Source organism: Nesoenas mayeri (genome assembly GCF_963082525.1).
Source record: "Nesoenas mayeri genome assembly, chromosome: W".
NCBI lineage: Eukaryota > Metazoa > Chordata > Aves > Columbiformes > Columbidae > Nesoenas > Nesoenas mayeri.
The window spans coordinates 19,381,401-19,404,068 of record NC_137553.1 but is presented as its reverse complement, the minus strand read 5'-3'; positions in this window follow the sequence as shown (position 1 = coordinate 19,404,068).

Here is a 22,668-nt window from a genome sequence, read left to right as displayed (position 1 = left end):
ACCTCATTGGCTAGTGTGTGTCTCAAAATCCCCATTGGACAGTGTGTGTGTCACAAACCCCACTGGATAGCGTGTGTGTCACAAACCTCATTGGACAGTGTGTGTGTCACAAACCCCATTGGATCTCGTGTGTGTCTCAAACCCCATTTGACAGTGTGTGTGTCACAAATTCCATTGGACAGTGTGTGTGTCACAAACCCCATTGGTCTGTGTGTGTGTCTCAAACGCCATTGGACAGTGTGTGTGTCACAAAGCTCTCTGGGCAGTGTGTGTGTCAAAAATTCCATTGGACAGAGTGTGTGTCACTAACCCCACTGGACATCTTGTGTGTCACAAACCCCACCAAAAAGCATGTGTGTCACAAACCCCTTTGGACAGTGTGTGTGTCTCAAACCCCAGTGGAAAGCGTTCGTGTCTCAGACGTCATGGACAGTGTATGTTTCACATACACCATTGGACAGTGTGTGTGTCTCAAACCCCATTCGACAGTGTATGTGTCACAATCCGCATTGGACAGCGTTTGTGTGTCACAAACTCCATTGGACAGTGTGTGTGTCACAAACACCACTAGGAACAGTGTTTGTGTAACAAACCCCATTGGACTGTGTGTGTGTCAAAATCCCCATTGGATAGCGTGTGTGTCTGAAACCCCATTGGACAGTGTGTGTGTCACAAACCCCATTGGATATCGTGTGTGTCTCAAACCCCAGTGGACAGTGTGTGTGTCACAAATTCCATTGGTCAGAGTGTTTGTCACAAACCCCACTGGACAGTGTGTGTGTCACAAACCCCACTGCAATTATCTGCAGCTGACACCGACGGCAGGTACTTCCTATGCAGAGTTTTCCCGTGGGAATTTGAGGACGAATCTTCTATCTGGACATCTTTTGTAGAGTACTCCATATTCCTAGCGGTGTGGACCACCCATGACTTAAATAATTATGACTGAGATTCATGGGACTTGGTAAACAAATGAATGTTAATGACCTCTCTTCTACTCTGAAACCAGTTCAGGGATCATGACATTAAATCAGTGTTTGGACATGGCCGGTTGTTTCTTAAGAAATTTCTTTTGCTCAGTTTTTGCCAATTTATGCAACAGCAAATACAGATTTTTAAATTCCTTTTTGATTCAAACAGTGATAGTGCAAATGGATGGAAGTGTACTTTCAGTCATTTGAGGAGCTATTAAAGCAGAATGGATGATGAAAAGACCAAGCCTTTTGTGTGCCAGGCAATGCAGACATCTTGACATAGCTGAATATTGACATCTCAGATGCTGTTACATGACAGGTAAGGTACAGCACAGGCTCAGTCCACTGAACTCTCATAACGTATCCAGGGTCAGGTGACAGAAATGATGGGCCGTGTAATCACAGAAGAAGGAGCTGCCTAGGAGGTGCCTGTGTTTGTAATATAGAAGTTTGCTACTCAGAAATTGGATCAGAGCTGTTACTTACCTAACTTATTTTATGACCAGATACAGACCAAAATATGAGACACAACCTTAATTTAATACCATAGGTGCTGTCAATGCATCAGGTTGGAGACTGGGAGGCAGGGCATAAGGGCATGAACTGCACGCTAGTGGAAGACAGCCATAAATATAATTTATATGAAGCCATGTTTTCATGGTCTTCTTTAGTGACCTCTCTGAAGAAGCTCAGCTTCAGACTGGATGAGTGCTCTCTTGCTTGCCACTGGGAGGCAATTCTGGAGATGAGGAATGGGAACTTCTGGTAAAGACTCAGAGGTCAACAATACTATAAATGACTATATTTATTTTTGTAGAAAGTTCTGTAACATTCACCTTTCTTTGAGTGTGACTGTGGTTCCTGCCTCATCTGTTCTGCAACTTTTCCGTAATTACATTTCTTCTCTGATTCATAGGGTCAACATAAAAAAAAAGGTGTTGAAAAGATCACACACACGTATTTAAAAGAGGAGAAGATATAATAGCAAGTAGAACTAGAAATAGTTATTCTTTGAAATTTCAACAACAAAAGTCCCACCTTTATGGTAGTGTATGCTGTACTGATACAAAATTAAACGATGTCCATCAAGGGGGCCTTAAAGCGCCCTCAGAATGAATATTTCTAAAGGATTTATTTGCTAATATAGAGATCCTGACCTAAATTTCCCCTGCAAATACTGGTATGCTATGTATAATGAAATAAAAGGAGATAATCACGATGCAAAGACTGCCAAAAGAATAAGTATTGGGTTCTGAATGAGACAGCTCACCTAAATATAATTTTTTTAAAAGCATAAAAATGCAAAATAATTAAAGGTAATATATACTCTGAACTTGGAAAACAGTGATGGACTTGTCAGCACTGCTTACCTTCAGGCTGACAAACTTTTAAAGGTGCATGGAAGTACCTAGAAATTCAACTGGTAATTTGACTTTCACTGATAACTCAGCCACCATTTGGACCAAACAGATTTGATGCTGTAGACCCACATTCTGCATCTGTAATTCTGGGGTAACGCCCATGGTTGAGTGACACTGCTGTAGATTTACCCTTTTTAATTGTAAGTGAAATTTTCCTGGCAGGTGCAGATGATGATGATTCTCTTTTCTCTATTTCTCTTTTAAACATAAGTAGCATAGAACAAGTTTAAAAACAAAACAGACAACAACAACAACAACAAAACAGATGAAAACAACAACAAACAAACAAAACCAAACCAACAAACAGAAAACTACCACCACTGACAAAAAAGGACTAATATGAAGTATGTATAGATGCTATTTTAAATTATGTTGAACAAGAATTTGGCAAAAGATATATATAAGAGAAAGATGTTTAAGTTCTAATAGCTGGAAGCCTACAAATCTAATTTGGATCGATCCAGGCTGTAAATAAAGTTGAGATTTTATCACAGTTACAGGAATTAAATGTTGGAGCAAACTCTGTAGAATGTGCGTCAGATTCCTTGTTGACTGATAGGTTTAAATCTTTAAAAGTCTGGATATTGTTTTTACCAGGGGTACTGTAAGTCATTCAAAAGCTCTGCTTTAAATGTAAGAATCAACTGACAAAATTGTACAGCTTTTATTCAAAATGAGGCAAATCTCTGTGGGTGTTTTTTGGGGGGGTTGTGGATGTTACAAGTGTTTCAAGTGCTGATGGAATAATTTTTGTAGATGCCATTCTGCTTCGAAGAGAAATACATTTTCTGAGAGAAGGCGCTGCAGCATTTTGTGAAAGCATGCAGTTTTAGGTTTAACATGTTGCCATAAACATTTTGATCTATATCCAAATGGCATTTGTTGGGAGGTTTGGGTCCTAACTCCATCAGGCAGGACTAAGTAGCTGAGCAGCAAGTAGAAGTATTTATTTTGTAGCATTGTACATTGTCCAATGGGGTTTATGACACACACACTGTCCAATGTGGTTTGTGAAACACACGCTGTCCAACGGGGTTTGTGACAAACACACTGTCCAATTGGGTTTGAGACACACACGCTGTCCCATTGAGTTTGAGACACACACGCTGTCCAGTGGGGTTTGAGACACACACACTGTCCAATAGGGTGTGAGACACACACGCTGTCCACTGGGGTTTGAGACACACACACTGTCCAATAGGGTGTGAGACACACACGCTGTCCACTGAGGTTTGAGACACACACACTGTCCAATAGGGTGTGAGACACACACGCTGTCTCCCTGAGTTTGAGACACACACAGTCCAAAGGGACCACTATTATTTAAGCTGCATATTGGAAAAGACACATTTAGACCTAGGCCCTGAGCAACTCCACTTGGGCTAGTCAGCCCAACGTACATAATCTTATTTTATTAACTATACAAGACCTTAGATAGTACCCATGGCATCATCTAATTAGTTTTACTCATTTGCATTTCTAATTTGTATCCCATCATTATTTTCAAAGATGACTGTTAATATTCTTTGTGATCCTGTATACTCTTGTTCATTTTTAGCAAAAGAAATAAAGATCCAAGTAGTTTGCTATGGATAAATTAATCAAAAAATGTATGCATTTAAGAAGGACATGGTACCTTTATTTATTAGGAAAAGAAAAATGAGGAATTATGCTTTTGATATGGTAGTACTTATTTTGCTTGGTAGACTTAATGTTGGCTAACTGTAAGATTCAATTCTAATACTGTAATCATGCTGAGGTAATGTTTGTTGATGAAATTTGACATAAGTATAACTGAGTGGTTTGTGTATCCGGTAAGAGTTAGATATGTATCATCCTTGAAAAAGATGATAATCAAAGGTATAAAAGGCATAACTAAGGTGATTAAGCCAACTTGATCTAGTGGACTATTATAAAGAAGATTAAATGCTCAAAGCACAATGGAAAACACATGGGGTTCTTTTTGTGTGCAGTTGTTTGGGGTTTTGTTGTTGTTTTGTTGTTTGTTTTTGTTTTCAAGATAGTTCTGTCTTCTGGTTTCTGCTACCGTAAACTTATGATTCCTTGTGAATATGTCAGAGTGACAAACGAGAGATAAATGAAGTGAAAGCAACTAGTGTTATTTGGATCCTATCTTATTTGAATCATATCTGACGTTTAATAAATTACTATTTCTAAAAAATATCTTCATAGAACTGAGAATATTCCATAGCTGCACTCTCATAAGAAATTCTCACTTCACTATCTGCCCAGGCTTCCAATATGACTAGATCTATTCGATACAGTTTTTCCATCTTCAGTAATGATCCCATAGCTTTGCAGCTTAGCATCAATTATAAATGTCACTAACATATGCTATTCACTCCTTATTGCAGGACTTAAAATCTGATACCAATTCTCACACAAATCAGAAAGGCGTTTTCCCCTTTGTTCAGGCTATAGTGCTATTTCTGTTTACATCCTTTTAGCTAGTTTTCTATCTGCATGATAGTGTTCTCAATTAGGACCATCTGAATTAATTATCAGATGTTGCCATTGTAAAGATATCTTCCTCAGAAAGAGCAAACTGCAAGAAATGTGCAGTTGCAAAGTTTATATTTGCAGATTGAGAGTAGCGCTTCGCCTTGCCATGCTGGTAGTCATCCCAAGATTTCAAAACTGTCTGCGGTATATTGTATGCTTTTGGCTTTAGGAGATCCTGAAAACTGTATTCCTTTCACTTTCTTGATACTTTTAATTGCAATAATTTTTAATTCACAAACTATCTTATGTGACTTTGACATGAATTGCTTCATGTATGATTTCACTTAGATAAAACCAGCTGCTCCTGAGTCTTTAGTTATTCATGGAGTACACCTACAGCTCCCACAACATTTTTAGCATAATAGAAAAAAAATAGTTATTCCTAAATAGGAAACAGTGCCGAAGTTTGAAAGAAAATATTAAGTGCTTGTGTTGCAACATTGTTTTCAAAACAAGTGAGTAAGTATTCTGGTGTTCTTTAAATGGTGGGCAAAATGAGTTGTGAAAAGGTTAAGAGAAGTGCTTATGGCCAGTCAGTGCATTATTTACAAAGCCAGGATTATGCCTCTAACTGCTGACTTTTAGTCCAGTCTTTTTCTGCCTTGTTCACACTGTTCATGAAGAGAAATGGATTAATATTAAGAGATGAATTAACATCTTAAGTTACCTGTTATAGCTCTGACATAGGTTGGGATGGGATTTATTGTGCAGGAGTCAAAACAATGTGGATTTTTCTTTTTTCTTTAGGATATGGCTTCTAAGAATTGCACTGTCATAATGAATATATTTCATGAGAACTGAGGGAATTTCTAAACAGCTTAAGATCGTTGAGGTTTGAAAGCCACATCTTTCCTTTTCCTGAAGAGGAAAATGTAATAGGAACATTAATACATCTCAGTAACATTTTGCTATTTGGAGGAGATTCAGGATATCTTTTGAATTCACTTTTGTCGAAAGCTGGAGGACTCACATTTGTGTCTACATTGACACATGTAAGTGTATAACTACATTATTGAGTATTGATACTGCATGCATGTGAGATGTGAGTGGATGAAAGGAAGCATGCCTGTATATGAGTTGGTGTATATATATATTTATATATATATATAGATAAATAATGCAGGACTGTATGAAATAATCGTAACTGGCAAACAACAGACTGGGAAGCTTTGTGATAGACTCTCAGAGCTATAGGGTAAACCACTTATATAGTGAATTTTTGATTGACTCCCTGGCATTCTGTCCTCTAATCCATCTCTCCTGAGACTTAATTTCATGCTCCAAACTCTGAACAGCTTCAGACAGCTGCCATTTAGAAATAAACTAACATAAATAAACCATCAGTAACAAAGCCCTTTGACTCTCCAGACTACCCCACAGAAGCATAACCTGATCAGAAATAGGACTGTTTTTTCTTTCGTAGGCAGAAATTTTCCCATATGTAGGCAAAATCCGGGCATATAATGTCTCATGTTCCTCTGATATTTGTGGTCTGTTACTTTGAAATGGTACGTAAGATTGTATGTTGAATCCTAGAAGTATGTAGGGTGCAAACTAGCAAAGCGATCTCTCCTAGAAAAGAAAGGCACTGACAAAGGGACATATTGGGAGCCCTAGTGATCTCTGGTATTTTCAGATTACTGAAAAGGCTGGAAGGTTATAAATCACTGTTTGATAGACAAGTATTCTGTTCTTCACCTAAAACAAGGGAGTAATTTAGTCATTTTTTTACGCTTCTCAGTTTCCTCTTTTCTTGCTATAGTACATAATGCTTACAGATTTTGAACCATAAAATGTTATGCTACAAAAGAGACTTGAAGGCTTCAGGTAAGACAAACAGTACTTGTCTGTGAAGTTGTCTGAGGTACCTTTCCATATGACATGCTTGTAAAGCTAATTTACCTTCCTTGGGAGGTTGGCTGAGTTGTACTGTGAAGACAGATGCTGAGTTGAGTATAGCCATGCAAATCATAGCCACAATGACCTTTTGGGATTTCAGGCAGAATATTTGACTTGGATGGCACAAGTGTCACTACCAGTTTCACTGAATTCTCAATAAAACCTGAAATAGGTGACAGTTAACAAAATGTTACTCTGATAGCGTGTCACATGAGAGGACCAAGTATGCAGTGATCTCAGGGTTGACTTTGAGAAATGTGTTGTGATAGGAATGTTTCTATTAGTACTAACTAAAGACAATGAATCTCTGCTTTTTCTGTCGGGACTAAAATTGATAAAAATGAATAGATGTCATAAAACACCATTGCCACTCCTGTACAGTGTTTACTTATAAACATTAGTTATGTAGGCACACAGAAGCCTGTTTGGGTATACACGCACGAAACGTTGCACATCTTGGAAATTTGCATGACCAAGTGAACATAGGAACAAGACAGTTGATTTTTTTACTTCTGCTGAAAAATATGTTAAAGAAATGTATATATACATTTCATGCATAGTATATGAAAACTACATATATTTGGGAAACATTACGTTATAATTTTGAGCTTCTTTTATTAATTAGAAATCTTTTATTGGCTCTTTTCCCAGTTAAATTTGGTGCAGTTTTAAAGGACACTTGGAAACTCAACCATCCAGCTTTTCTCTCTTATCTTACACAATTATGTTATAGACAGGCTAAAACAAGCTGTCCATTCATGCTCATCAAAGAATCAGATTTTTCTTTCCCTCTTCTCAGTATATGCAGTTAGGGTGGGCCACAGCAGTAAGAGATATGATCCTTAAATTCCCGACCTTAGCAGTAAACCAGATGAAGTAGTTTTATCCATTCTTTCTATGCATTTTTATAGACCAAATAAAAAAGCACATAAATTTTGTTTTACTGTAGATATAATAATAGCTATAAATATTTATCACTAGATTCAGTAACGTAGCCCAAAGTGCTGGGAATAGAGACAGTAATAATATACAACAAGCAACCATTCCTTACTTTTAACTGTTTATTAGTGCTGTTACTTAAGTACTCATGGTAATTTTATTGGAAATAGACTCTTTAAAATGTCATGCAAGATGTTAAAATGAAAGAAAGCAGGAGTTTATATCTTAATTGCAAATATTATCTTGGACACGTTGTGGCATCAGGTTATGAAAGTAATAACCATACATCTCAAAGATTTTTTGAATGAATTCTTAATTGTACACCTAAGAAATAAAATCTTTAGAAACTTTCATGCTAGATACAATGTTTTTCATTTGACTTATTAAAAGATGATTAACTGCTCAAGTGTTGAACAAGGAATAAATTAATTAGAGCTGAGCTACAAATGAGAGATGTCGTAAGTTAGGTTAATGGTTGGACTCGGTGATCTTAAAGGTCTTTTCCAACCAGAATGATTCTACGATTAGAAGTGATGAGAATGTGAAAGTTGTAGAGAATGTTTGATAATGGTTTTAATTATTTTTCTAAGGGACTAATCATTTCTGTTAATGATCAATTTTTGAACACTGTTTTCTTGGTTAATTACTGTGATTTATATTAGTGCTGTCACATGTGAGACAAACACCAGAAACTAAAGGATCCTTTGTTGTATGACCTGACTTATAAAAATATTAGAAAGCTTTAGAAGTTTCATGCCTTTGTGCATTTTCCACTACAATAAGCTGAGTTTTTGGAGTTGCCTGGAAGAAGCACGTATTTTCACGGACATACCTGTAGCTACTAAGTGCACTAGAGCAAGAAAACTCTCTGACGGTGGAAATGAAAGAGTGCTTTGATTCATTTCATGATAGTGATGAAAGTAAGAGTGAGAAAGTTAATTTATTATTAGGTGCTAGATGTTGTACATATGCAAACTAACAGAGGCTTTGCTATGGGTCTTGGAATGTTTTGTTTCAATGCTAGCAACTCTGTGTGTGTGTGTATTTTACGAATAAAGCATGTGCTATAATGTTTACGTGATAATAGAACAGTGCTTTTGGTATCTGTTTAAGTACTAAGAATTAGTGTGAATCTTTGAAATACATGAGTTAAAAAAATAAATACATTAGCATTTTGATTCTAAACTGTGTTATTATTTTAACTTATTTCATGTCTATATTTAGATAACTTTACAAGATTTTGTTGTTATTGTTCAAGCTTTTAATCATTGGAATAACTTTTCCCCCCTTCTTCCATCCTTCTTTTATAATTACAAGCAAATAATGCACAAGAGGATGAATGAAGTAGGAACATGAAGGGAAATATAAAAATAACATAAGATATATTTAAAGTAAAAATTCCTTATTCTAAATAAGGATATTCTAAATGATGGAAATCCTTGTATTTCTTCTGTATGTCTTTATTTTCACAAGTTCTCGCTTATTCTCATCTAGTGGTCAAAAATACATTGTGATGTGTAATAGATATGGTCAAGGTTGTTGAACAAATCGAGTAGGGTTCAATCATATTATGCATATCGTTGTAAGAAGTAATTGCGCTTGTGCAAGTTTCATTATATTTTGTAAAAAATAGTAGTTAAGCCAATGGCCGGATGCCGGGCCCCAACCAAGCCAACGGCCGGATGCCGGACCCCAACCAAGCCAATGGCCGGATGGTGCAACAGATAACAGAGCGCCCAGATGGTGCAACAGATAACAGAACTCCAGAGGCAGAAACACCAAGCGACACCCAGCAACATCTTTCACTGTCGACTAGCCAACCAGGAGCTAACTCGTCAGGGTGTCCCAGCGCGTGAACAAGTGTATAACATACATAAGCACATACGAAAAGTTGAGTTTTGTGCCGTCGGTGGAACTGAGCTTCCCCCGGTCACCCAGCGCTGTTTTGCCTAATTACTGCTTGCTTTAAATTTGCTTGCTTAATAAAATTAATTAATTGGCTCAAAGACTCGTCTTCATTTATAACAGATGGACATGAAAACAGAACACCGTCCATTACCTTGTCTCACTTGAAAGGTATTGAATTATAGGGCAGTAGTTTCAAGCTGAGAGGTGACAAAATTTGAGCTATTTGAAGAGGAATAAAAGCATTATTCTGACCAAGTTTATCAGGTGGACTACTACCTGATGGTATTTGACCTGTTCAATGTCTTACTGCAGTATTTTGCAGGTATCTTGGTGGGAGAGATGACAGAAACTTTATGATAAAATGCAAGATCATTTTGAGTATAATGCTGTTAAATGTAACTATGTAGTTTCATATATGTGATTGTGATTCATTCTTCCTTTAAAAGAGCTAGTCTGTAATAGAGTATAGAGTTTGAATAGTCCCAAGTAGATTTATGTATTTTCTCTGCCTGAATCAGATAGGGATTCAGTGGAAAAAAAAATAGAGGGATGCCCAGACATATGTTCATAACTACACATCCTTACATAGTCAAGAGCAAAATTAGTAGTGCTTACTTCAGTAGTGCTTATCAAATATAATCCCATTAAAATTTTCTTCAAATCAAGTCTCTTTCATGAAATTTTCTAGTTTCATTTAAACTATGCTTTTTCCAACAATAAAATTCATCACATATGACAGCATCTTTTTAGACCAAAATCCAGACTGAGAATCAGTGTTTTAAAACAAGGATGAGGACAATATCTTCAGATTAAAATATCCCACAGTTTGAAAGAGGGCAGATGATGTTTCACTTCATAAGTAATTATTTTCCCTAAGAAAATCTGAAACACTGAGATTTTTATTGTAAAATTTTAATATGTACATATAGACATATATACATGTATGAAGGAAAAGAGGAAGATAGCAAATTCTTAAGTACTTATGTTTCATTTTATAATGAGAGAACTATTTGGTAAGCTTTCTTTTGATTCTCAAAGTGATAACTTTAATTTGTAACAGTATTTTCTCTTCTTGACCACTGTACTGGAAAACAGAACTCATCTTTTTGACCTTACGTTATTGCTAGAAATGCTTGTTGATTACTAGAATCAAGTTTAGCACTGTCCACCAACAAATTTATATAAGACAATGCAAACATTTCCCTGTTGCCATTAACAAGAAAGTAGCTGTGTATTGCACTATAGAAGGAATTATTTTACCTGATATATTGAGGTTGTAGCGTAGTGAAATCTAAGAGGGAAGAATGTCAGGACCTGACTACCAGTATGAATCAGTATGGGTGAACCTCCTGCAATCTATGGGATTTGTGAGTAAGTCCCCAGAGTTCCTCAAATGGATGAAAACAAGCCTCACTCCTGATGGAAATCTGAAGATTAGTTTTGGAAAAGTCATTCAGGTTCTAATTCTCTTCTAAGGATCTAAAAGTTGGAGAGATACCTGAATAAAATTTTAACTTGTGTAACAACAGATTGATGGTCCTCTATGACTTATCAAATAGATCTGATGGTTCAGTTAGACCTTATTGTTGTTTTTATACATTGATCAATGTAAAGGAGAACAGAAAATAAAAGATATTTGGTGCTTCAAAGGAAACTTGTTCATATTATTGTTGAGTAGTAGTATGAAGCTGTATCTTGATGGATAAAGAGGAGACAGACATAACAGCCTAAACGCTGCTGCTATATATTCTGGAGTCAACCTCTCAGGCTACATTTGTGCTAACAAGTCCAGGGTCCCCTCCCAGGTATTGAAGCTAATGTGGCACGGAGCTCCCTGCATCGCTGCCAAACCCAAATGACTATGGGCAAACTGACAGCGGGTATGGAGCCTGTATTATTCAGGTTCCTGAAACAGGGCCAGGAACTGTTTGGGAGAATCCTGGTTGAAAGGAGCCAATTTTATGCTAGCAAATATTCTCACAGTTTCGCTGTTTTTTATTTGCTAGTGCACAGCAATAGTCCATGTCCTAGGAATGGTCGCTGGCTAGTATGGACATAATCTTCATGCGGTATCCAGGATAGATCAGCTCAAGGTGGTATCCTGATACCTATTTCTCTATAAAGTGCTGTGATTTTGCCAGTTATCAGCCTCATGCATCACGCTTATGTCATCTGTTTAACCTTTATTTAACAGTCTTTTATTTGCACCAGACACTTAGCATCCACTATCTTTTATATTTGTTCTTATTAGATGTACTCTATTTCTTCACCTCATTTTTAGGATCATATCCTGAAATATGTTATGGTACCAATAAATAAAATCTGAAAGACCATGAATATAAATGAAAAGGATCCCACTCAGAGTTAAATTTAGCAGACCACTGCCTGGTCCTATTATTTTGTTCCGTTTAAGTTCATTGTTCCATCATTCCATAAATATTCCATTTCCTTTTCCAGCTCTTTTCTCTCCTTTTCTCCCTGATATACTCTGATCATCATACATTGCAAATTTGTCTTACAAATTTCTAATACTTTGGCTTCTAATCTTCTATAGACATAATGATTCCATTTCAGTTCTTGTTCTCTTTCTTAATACTGTCTTTGAGTTAATGTTGTTAATTTAGATTTGAATTGTCCATTTCTTCGAGAAGAAAATGAATAATTTTCCTACAAAACTGATGCCTTTCTTCAAAAGATTGTTTTTTGAGGCTGTATTTATTGATGTCTCTAAATGTATATTTTTTTTAATCAGTTGAGCATTCATTTTATTACTATTTTTTTCATTAAGCAAAAGTTTGAGATATTCATATGATTTCTCTGCATAAATAGATCTGAACTCATACCACTGTATTATTTCAATGTATTAGTCTAAAATGTTTTCAGTTGGCTTATGTTAACAGACAACTTTTTTAGAATTAACAAATATACTAGAAAAAATCTTTTGCCCAGCAACTCCCAAGCTTCTCATATTATGATCAGCACTCAGCAAGCATCATGCTGATAGCAATGTCATTCTTTGTTCTCTCTGTAAACCTCAGTCTTGAGTTTTTATTGTGTTTTTGTTTGTTGGGTTTTTTTTTAGCGTTGAGTAGCTGGGAGCCACACCAAAAGGATCTGATAACACATTGCCTCCAAGTCAGGGTTTAGGGGAGCACTGCCTCAGAGTGTCTTTGCCTTTCATATTGCTGTTTCATGAAATGAGAGAATTATTAATATAAGCTTGTCTTGTTGGGTAAGCTTGTCTAAACCTTTCAATAGCAAGTGAAATCCCCTCTAGAAGTCTTCTTGAATACATAATGAACAACTGTGCTTACCTGTCTTTATTAGGCTATTTCACCTCCTCCTGCTGTGATGACAACAGGGAGAAATCTGCAAAATCAGTACTGTGTATCTCAAAGGAAATTAAAACTTTGATTTTGTAAATGATTCATACTACTGAAAAATAACACAGTGCAGTTTTCTTCATACAGTATTCTGTACTCAATGCTCTTACTCTGAAAATCTTGATAGGCAAAACGCTGTTTAATATTTTCCAGAAAACTTTATGTGGCAATTTGAAGTATATCTATACTATCTGGCAGAAAAGGTTAGTACTTTAAACATGTATCGATATTTTTTTTCCTGTTGTTAGAAATGGAAAAGACAATCTGTGTTCCTTTTTAACTCTGAAGGAAGCACAGATGCCTCACTGATAGCTATCAAAAGTAGAACAGTTTGTATTTAACTAGGGATGGGACCAGAAAGAGTAGCAGAATAAGAGATACATAAGGTTGTAAATGAATATAGGTTTTTCTGGAGAAATTAAATGGGGCCTGCAATAACAGTGTAACTATCTTTCCTGGCATTTGTATCAAATTACAGTGAAATAAGGGAATATTTTTTTGAATCCAACAAGCCAGTCCAGAAACTGTCTTTTATTTTGTTTTCGACTTCCATTTTGCTAGTAGGAATAAAAAAACATCTCTGACACAAGAAACACCAAAGTCCTAAGGCCTTGCTTATAGCAAAGTGTATTGAAACTATTTAAAAATGTTATGTAAAACTCAAAAAAAGCATACAGCTGCCCACACTTCTGCTTTCCTTCAATGTTTTATGTTTATTTATGTTTTATTTTCTCTCTTTTTGTATTGATTGTCATTTTCTTTTTTAGGTTCCATCATAGTTCAGCACATTTTTCAAATCAAGGTTATTGATATATACAGAGAAGATCAATCCTAATAATACTGAATACTGTAGTACATCTCTCAAATTAAACTGTTTCCCTTCAGGACTAGTTTCTGCAAGTAAAACCTTTCCTTCATACACCAAGGTAGTGACCCTGTTAAAAATTCTACACATCAGCGGAACAAAAGTAAATGTATGACCTTGTTTTCTTTATTTTCTTACAATTGGGGTTTTGAAAAATATTTTCTCTCTTATAAAAGAAATAGGATCCTTTTTGTGATCAGAGAAAGTTATTCTTAGTGGTAGTTGTTCACTTTTGTAGCAGTAAATACCATGTACTGTTCTGAGTTACAGAGAAAGCAAGGAATAAAAGAGCCAACTTTTAGTGACCTCCTGCCATTTAAGAAGTGTTACATTTCCTGTTTCCCTCTGGAAGCACATTAACTCCTGTACAGAACTTCTACAGTACATATAAAGGATACTAGCTCTGAAAAAATTTGTCATTACCACTGAAGGCACTGGTGATATGTAAAACAACCTGGCTGTGTGCATGCTCAAATATATAGTATTTATGAGCAGGGACCAGTAATGTATTTCATCACAGTCATAGCCATTCCTCATACTCACAAAATTAATTGTTTGCTAGGATGCTGGCAGGCCTCTGAGCTCACCACAATTCTCTCTCTGACTTCTGCTTCCCACTCTTAAAATTGTGATGGATCCTTGTTAATTGCTGAGTCCTCATAGTCAAGACAAAGACTAGATGTGAGGCTTTGCCTCAAGAGCCATGAAATGAATGAGCTGAATGGAAATGGAAATTAGTTGGGCCCCTACCAGAAGAAACTCCTTTCAGTGGGACAGGATCTATACTGGCAGGGAGTCAAAGGACACAAACCACCGAAGAAGCCTCCCCTTGAATGGACTTGCATGTTAATAGTTCTCCTGGGAACGAGCGTACTTAAGGAGGGAAAGCTTTCTCTTTGCCAACAGCTAAACCAAAGACTACTCTCTGAGGTAACCTTAGAACATTTTTCCATATGACTGTTTCTGTTTCATTTTCTCACAAATGAGCACAGGGTGAATCAAGTGAACAGGCAAGTGCCCATTCGATGACCAGACTCTTAAGTGGATGTGTTAACAAAAGGCATGTTGGGAGGTGAATCAGCATCTTCCCTGACACCTGAATGAATAGTCAGTACTTATTTCCGTGATAGCTGTGTTATTAATTTACAAATGCAACTTTCTTTATGCAAAATATGTGCTACTTACTTAGATATAACAAGCTCATCCTTTTAAAAAAGGAGCACATTCAGTAGGAAAGAAAAATAGTAGTAATGGGGAGGTGTTCACGTAAGCATGCAAGCACACTTTTTACACAGAAGGTAGCTGCTGCTTTTAAACAGTTTGGTGAACACTGCTCTTAAGAAGTTTTAGATGTGAATTTTAAATGTGTGTATATATATATATATATATACACACACACATACACAAAAGAGTACCAAGGAAGCTATTACAAACCACAGGAGAAATTATTTCTGTCCAAATATTTGGGGGTTCAACTGTCATCCAGTTAAAATGTCCACTTCTGAGCAATACACAGAAAACTCTGACTTCCCCTAATGATCCAGTTCTTTACAAACTCTTTGGATTGATTGCAAAGGAACATTTTTCTTCAAGGGGACTTCACAACACATTGGAAGTTTATTAAGCATACAGTAGCAGCAGCTCACTGCATCTCTGACAGAGGTGCATTCAAACGAGAACAAGCTAATCAGTTAAGATGAAACACACTAGAGTGAAAATCATCAGCACTTTCTTATCATGGAAATTCCTTCCACTCCCTTCTGATTTCCTGACAGGTTTAAGTCCCTTACCTAATGTTAATTTTAATCACATTTTCCTAGTGTTATAAATGAAGACAAGTCTTTGAGCCAATTAATTAATTTTATTGAGCAAGCGAATTTAAAGCAAGCAGTAATTAGGCAAAACAGCGCTGGGTGACCGGGGGAAGCTCAGTTCCGCCACGGCACAAAACTCAACTTTTCGTATGTGCTTATATATGTTATACACTTGTTCACGCGCTGGGACACCCTGACGAGTTAGCTCCTGGTTGGCTAGTCGACAGTGAAAGATGTTGCTGGGTGTCGCTTGGTGTTTCTGCCTCTGGAGTTCTGTTATCTGTTACACCATCTGGGAGCTCTGTTATCTGTTGCACCGTCCGGCCACTCTGTTATCTGTTGCACCATCCGGCCATTGGCTTGGTTGGGGTCCGGCATCCGGCCGTTGGCTTGGTTGGGGCCCGGCATCCGGCCATTGGCTTAACTACTATTTTTTACAAAATATAATGAAACTTGCACAAACGCAATTACTTCTTACAACGATATGCATAATATGATTGAACCCTACTCGATTTGTTCAACAACCTTGACCATTATTTATTACAATTCCCCCCTTTCCTTTCGAGCATCTATTTGTTGATCAAATCGAGTTACCGCTTCTTGGGCTAGTAAGATCATTTCAGCTTCTTCATCAGTACCATATCTTTGTAGCAGCATAAGGCGTACCTGCTCTACACGGCTTTTAACTAGTCCTATAAGTCGATTTAGGATACATCACATCTTCTTGATGATATAATATCCTTGGAATAATGGTAACTGACATGCAATACTCTCGGGAACTGTTAAACACCTTTAAAGACACACATGGAGTAAGTCCCGTCCTGGAACATATCCATTTTGTTCCATTCGGGGGAATAATATATCTTGTGGTTTCATTAAGGCTCGGTATGATCTTACCACAAAGTGACCTCTTGGAATTTGGTACTTTACCTATACAAGTCCCTATCCCAGTTACATGTTGCATAGTTAATATAGTTATAGTCGCTATTAATATAAAAGGGTCAAAGTTTGATAAACCTTGAGTTAATTTTTCTTTCCAAAAAATACCATTTTGGCAGCATTTGAAATAAAGGTAAATAACGTTAAACTCAAACAAACCCAAAGTTAATGAAGTCATTTAGCAACAGTATGTATCATTCAAAGTTTTGATCACGGAGATGCAATGCTGATTGTCTCTATTATTTAAAAGTAACTTTTATCCAGAAGCTGTCAAACTGATCTTGGCTTGATGTTAAACTGCAAACACAGGCATGGAGCACAAACTAGGAAACAATTTATTATATGTTTTCTTGTACAAGCACAAGTAAGAGATGCCCTGCTTCACCTTTTTCACAAGGCTGACACTTTCGTCCACCTCTCTTGCACGTCTCTGAGCAGCTTTAGCAAATACGGAAATTAATGCTCTCAAGAACAGCTATGCAGCAATTAATATAACATGAATGCTTTAACTGTGCATATCCATGCCTGTTTGAGTTTCTTTTAAATTAATAGTCTGCACTATTACACTTCAGTGATTGTATTCTTCTGTTAAATAACTTCTGACTTGTACCTTCTACTAAGCTAAGCTTAATTTAATGATTAATTCATTATTTTAAATAGAACTCATTTCAGATACTATTTGCTTAGTTTATACAGGAAGGTTAAACGCTGAACAGTAACTCCAGCACAGAACACAGTAGGAACATCTCTGTCTCTTAGTGATCACGGTTCATAGCTTCTAAAGGACTTGAATGTCTTCCACAATGTGTGCTCAGCACTGTGGGTGGGTATACCCAGCCTCTCTGTTCTCCAATTCTATGCATGACAGGCATGTCTTTGGCAAGCTTGCAGAGAAACTACTCACTCACCTGCTGCCCTCTCCTCTGCCTTTTCCATCAGCTAGCCAAAGCTGTTAGTAACTGCTTTTACTGCTTTACTGCTTTTCCCAAAGACACTGAATAGGCGCAGACCCCTTGCTTGTGGTATACAGACGATTATCACCTATAGCTTCATAAAAAGGAGGATTAACGTTATAACACAACCAGCAACCAGTGGTTAGGTTGGGTTGAGTATAGTTTAGGGTTTGATAAGTAGCCCAGATAATTTCCCACAGAGGATTCAAAGATTCTGAGGCTTCAGTATTCAGAGATTTCAAGGCTTCAGTGACAATTTCCTCTCTTACTATTGTATTCTCATTTTCTACTGTCTTTGTTTCCCTGCCTAGAGGGGGAGGGGATTTTGCTACTGGATTGGGACCTATTGCTCGAAAGGTCGGTTTAACTTCTTCCTTCTTTATGATAAACATGCCTCCTCTGTCATTACCCGGCTGATAATACCGCATTCCCCAGGTTTTTCCAACAAGCCATCCATTATGTTCAGGATTTGTTATGTTCATGACTATGTATTTACAGTTGCCATCGGGTTCTAGTTTCCCACGGCGAGCCAATTGCATCCCGCCCCTGAGTCACTTAGAGGAAATGCATCCTGGAGGTCCCATTCAACCTTTAAAAACTTATCCACATTGGCCTGAGGAATCTGCCAATTTGAGGCAATTGTTTCACACCCCCAGTAAGCGCAATAATAGTGTCCTGGGGTATTACAAAATGAGGGCCCTGTGCTAGGGCACATATAAAACCCCATTTCGTTAAGGCATGGCCTAACCTCAACTAATTGGCATAAGGTTGGAGTAAAAGAGGGTGACCCTGATGTGGTTTGTTGTTGTATTATCGTTTGGTCCTCCCATCGATAGAGGGTCCATTTAAAAGGTTGATGGGAACTCCCTTGGTTTATTGCTATTATTACCGGTAAGGTAAGGAGGATTAGGGAGAGTGACCCAGCCCTTAGTTGGCTGAAAAATCAGCCAGTGGAGGTTCATTTTGTTGAGGGTTGTTCTGCTTAATGGAGCTGCTTTATTTTAGAAGTTTTCGGAGGCACTTGCCAATCCCCACAAGGATACCCCTCTGCCTTGCCCTGGGCCTACTCTGTTGCTTCAGAGTAGCCGGGTAAGTTATCTTCTCGGCAGCAGTTGTAGTCTTCAGGGAACTGCCTCCTGAATTCTCTTCTTGTTCTGTCACAACCCACTTTCTAATACTCAACCCAATAGGGCTATTTTCGAATACAAGGTTTTGGCCACTGTCCCGAATCCTCACAGGGTTTGGAACACTTCCTGTATCTTTTCTTACCAAAACGCTTCTTACACTTCCTCTTGGTTATTTCCCAAATGTCTGGACTTACAGTCCAAACAGAGGGTACCTGAATAGTTTTATTACACCCTATATCCCTAAGTTCTTCCTCTAATTGTGCAACAGTTTTGTACCAATCTCTTCTACAGTATTCGTAACTAGGATCCGTGCTATGTTCTCGTCCAGTGATTATTAATATCCTAATGGTATCTAAGGTTTTTCCCCGTCACTCATTACACCATCATTCAACATAAGGAAACTTTTTCCACTGCTGTATCCCGCACCCGTTACACACGCGACATACCCACGGATTGCATTGCTTACATACAGGACATGCGATGTGCGACTTCTATAATTCCTTACAATTGTCCATAAAAAGCCTGGTATCCAGGGCTATGCGTCACGTGTCTGTTTCCTCTTGAAGGTCAGCTTCAACTCATCCGGTTTCCCAGCGACTTCCCAGTCTGTGTGCAGAATAGGACCCTTTACTCGACTAGGTGTGTCCAACTTCTTTCCGCGGTGCAGACTGCGGTATCTGTGGTGAGTAAAACAAGGAAAGGTCCCTCCCAGCGAGGGGTTAACGATGATTCCTTCCATGTTTTTATGAGTACTTGATCTCCTGGTTTAATACTATGTATTGCGATATCTAAAGGTGGTCTTTGAACCACCAGGCCTCGCTTTAACAGTTCTTGCCTCCTTTTCATGAGCTCTATAAGGTATTCTTGTAACATCTTTTCTTCCACTTTAGGGTGTTCTATTGGTTTCTCCAAATCATAGGGCACTCCATATAACATTTCAAAGGAGGAAAGTCCTGTATCAGCCCTCGGTTGTGTCCTTATGTTCAAGAGGGCTAAGGGGAGGCACTTCACCCAGCTCATTTTGGTCTCTATCCTCCAAAGTTTGCTTTATTAAGGTCTCATGTATTAATCCTTCACCTTGAGAATTCATTAGGCCCCTCTCTTCCCAAATTTTTCCGAACGTGTGAACTACCCCAAATGCATATTTAGAATCCGTAAATATTGTTCCTCTCTTATCTTTTAACAACTGTAATGCCCTCAATACTGCGAATAGTTCGCAGGCTTGTGCCGACCAACTTATGTTAAGGGGACCCGATTCTTTAATTGTCCAACTGTTCCCGTCTATTATAGCGTATCCTGACTTCCTTTTCCCGTACACTACCCGCGATGATCCATCTACAAACAATTTTTCTCCACATAACAACTCCTCTTCCTCTAAATCCTCCCTTATCTTGGTTTGATATTCTATTACCCTGATACAATCATGGGAAGGAGATTCACTCGGTTCCCCATACAAAAATTGGGCTGGATTCTGTAAATTAGTGGTTTCAAGCTCTAATTTAGGAGAGTGCAATAGGATTCCTTCATATTTCAGTAACCTAGCATTCGTAATCCATTTGTCAGCTTTCTGCTGTAATACCCCTCGTATATTATGAGGTGTGTATACCTTTAATTCTCCTCCCATAGTTATTTTCCCGACTTCTTCGACTAAGAGAGCAGTAGCAACTATGGCCTGTAAACAGGTAGGCCAGCCGCCACTAACTGGATCTAATAATTTGGAATAATATCCTACGGGTTTCTTTTTACTTGCCAATCTTCCAATTTTTCTAACTTCTTTCTAATATCCGGCCACGACTTCACCACAAACTGAGTTTTTAAAAGAGCTTGCCCAACCGGTGTCGTAGGGTCTATCCCGGAGTAAAGCTGCAAGCTCTTTCTTAATCTTTCTAACCATTCTGTGGGAGTCTCATCTTTCTTTTGTTGTTCATTAAAGGCTTTATTTATGTTCTGCCCTTGAGGAACCGATTCCTTAATCCCTTGTACGATTATAGTGCGGAGATCTCCCATATGGCCCCTGTGTTCCGGGTTTTGATTATCCCAATTAGGGCGCTGCTGGTTTCCCCAGACATACATACAATAATATACCATTTTCTCTTTACTCTTGTTTCTCGTGCAAAATGCACCTTCCCAATTTTTGAGCATAAGGCCCAATGGGGAATCTCGGGGAATATCCGGTGACCTCTCCTTGGGTCCCTTCCCCATGAGATCAGAGGGCTTGCTCTTCCTCTGTCCCATCTTCTGGAGTGCCTTCTTTCACACACACACACACACCCCTCGTTCGTGGCTCACGCCCTCGCGGGCAATGAGAACTGCACTACTAGAGAGTCCCGCCCTGCCTTACGGCAGGGTCCACACTCGCTTCGCTTCCTCCCCAAAAAGTGGGGGGGCGTCTCGTTCAAGCACACTCCAGGAAACCCACCCCAACCGAACGGAATCGCTTTCTATACTTACCCTCCCTGGGGTCTTCATCCGGTTCTTCGTGCACAAAGTGTTACGGGGCTTGATTCTTTTGCCTAATTACCTGAATTTAGGGTTCGGAGGTTAAGGTTTCGGGGCGATCCTTCGTCCACTCCAGGGCCGTCTGAAACTGGGACGGGGCGCCTCCCTGAAGTTTAGAAGTTCCTCCGAGAAATCCTTAATCCGAGTCACGGCACCAAAAATTGTTATAAATGAAGACAAGTCTTTGAGCCAATTAATTAATTTTATTGAGCAAGCGAATTTAAAGCAAGCAGTAATTAGGCAAAACAGCGCTGGGTGACCGGGGGAAGCTCAGTTCCGCCACGGCACAAAACTCAACTTTTCGTATGTGCTTATATATGTTATACACTTGTTCACGCGCTGGGACACCCTGACGAGTTAGCTCCTGGTTGGCTAGTCGACAGTGAAAGATGTTGCTGGGTGTCGCTTGGTGTTTCTGCCTCTGGAGTTCTGTTATCTGTTACACCATCTGGGAGCTCTGTTATCTGTTGCACCGTCCGGCCACTCTGTTATCTGTTGCACCATCCGGCCATTGGCTTGGTTGGGGTCCGGCATCCGGCCGTTGGCTTGGTTGGGGCCCGGCATCCGGCCATTGGCTTAACTACTATTTTTTACAAAATATAATGAAACTTGCACAAACGCAATTACTTCTTACAACGATATGCATAATATGATTGAACCCTACTCGATTTGTTCAACAACCTTGACCATTATTTATTACACTAGAGCACATAAAAAAAAATACACAGTTCATCAGCTTTATAGAGGACATTGGGAATAGAAAACGTTCACCGTTGTGTGCATGCAAGAACATATAAAATGTAGATCAGCTACAGGTTTCAAAGGTTTCTCTCCACTGTTCCAGTTCAAGTTCTACCCCTGATGTAGTTAGTACAGTTTCCTCTTTATGTTTCCTTATTTTGCTTTACTTTTTGTTAGAGACTCTTCTCCAGAATATTGCCAATGTTTGGCTTATTAAGTTTTTGCAACATCTCTGTTTCTCATGAACAAAAGAAATTCTTCCCCTTTGGTGTCCTGTAAGCACTACCTGAAGTAGTCATTTGATGGTCAGCTTGATTCTTATTTATTGAGACAGTCTAACTCTTTTACATAGCACAAAACTAACTTTCAGCCTATGGTTTTTTTTTGTCATTTCCAGATGTTCAAAAATATATATATGTTATGTCTTACACATTTATAGCAACTCAGATTTCAGTTTCAACTTAATTAATTCATCCTTATAATGAGTAGAATTGTACTGAGTTCTTCCCATCCTGCTGCATCCTTCTGAGTACAGAGAAACTAGAGGGGACCAGACAAATTGGTTCTATCAAACTGAAGAAAGTCTGTAGGCACTGCAAGAAAGGCAACTGTCAGTATCTATCCTTATTGATTCCAATGTCTGGAAATACCACAGAAAGGGCTTCAACATTCCCAGTGAAATA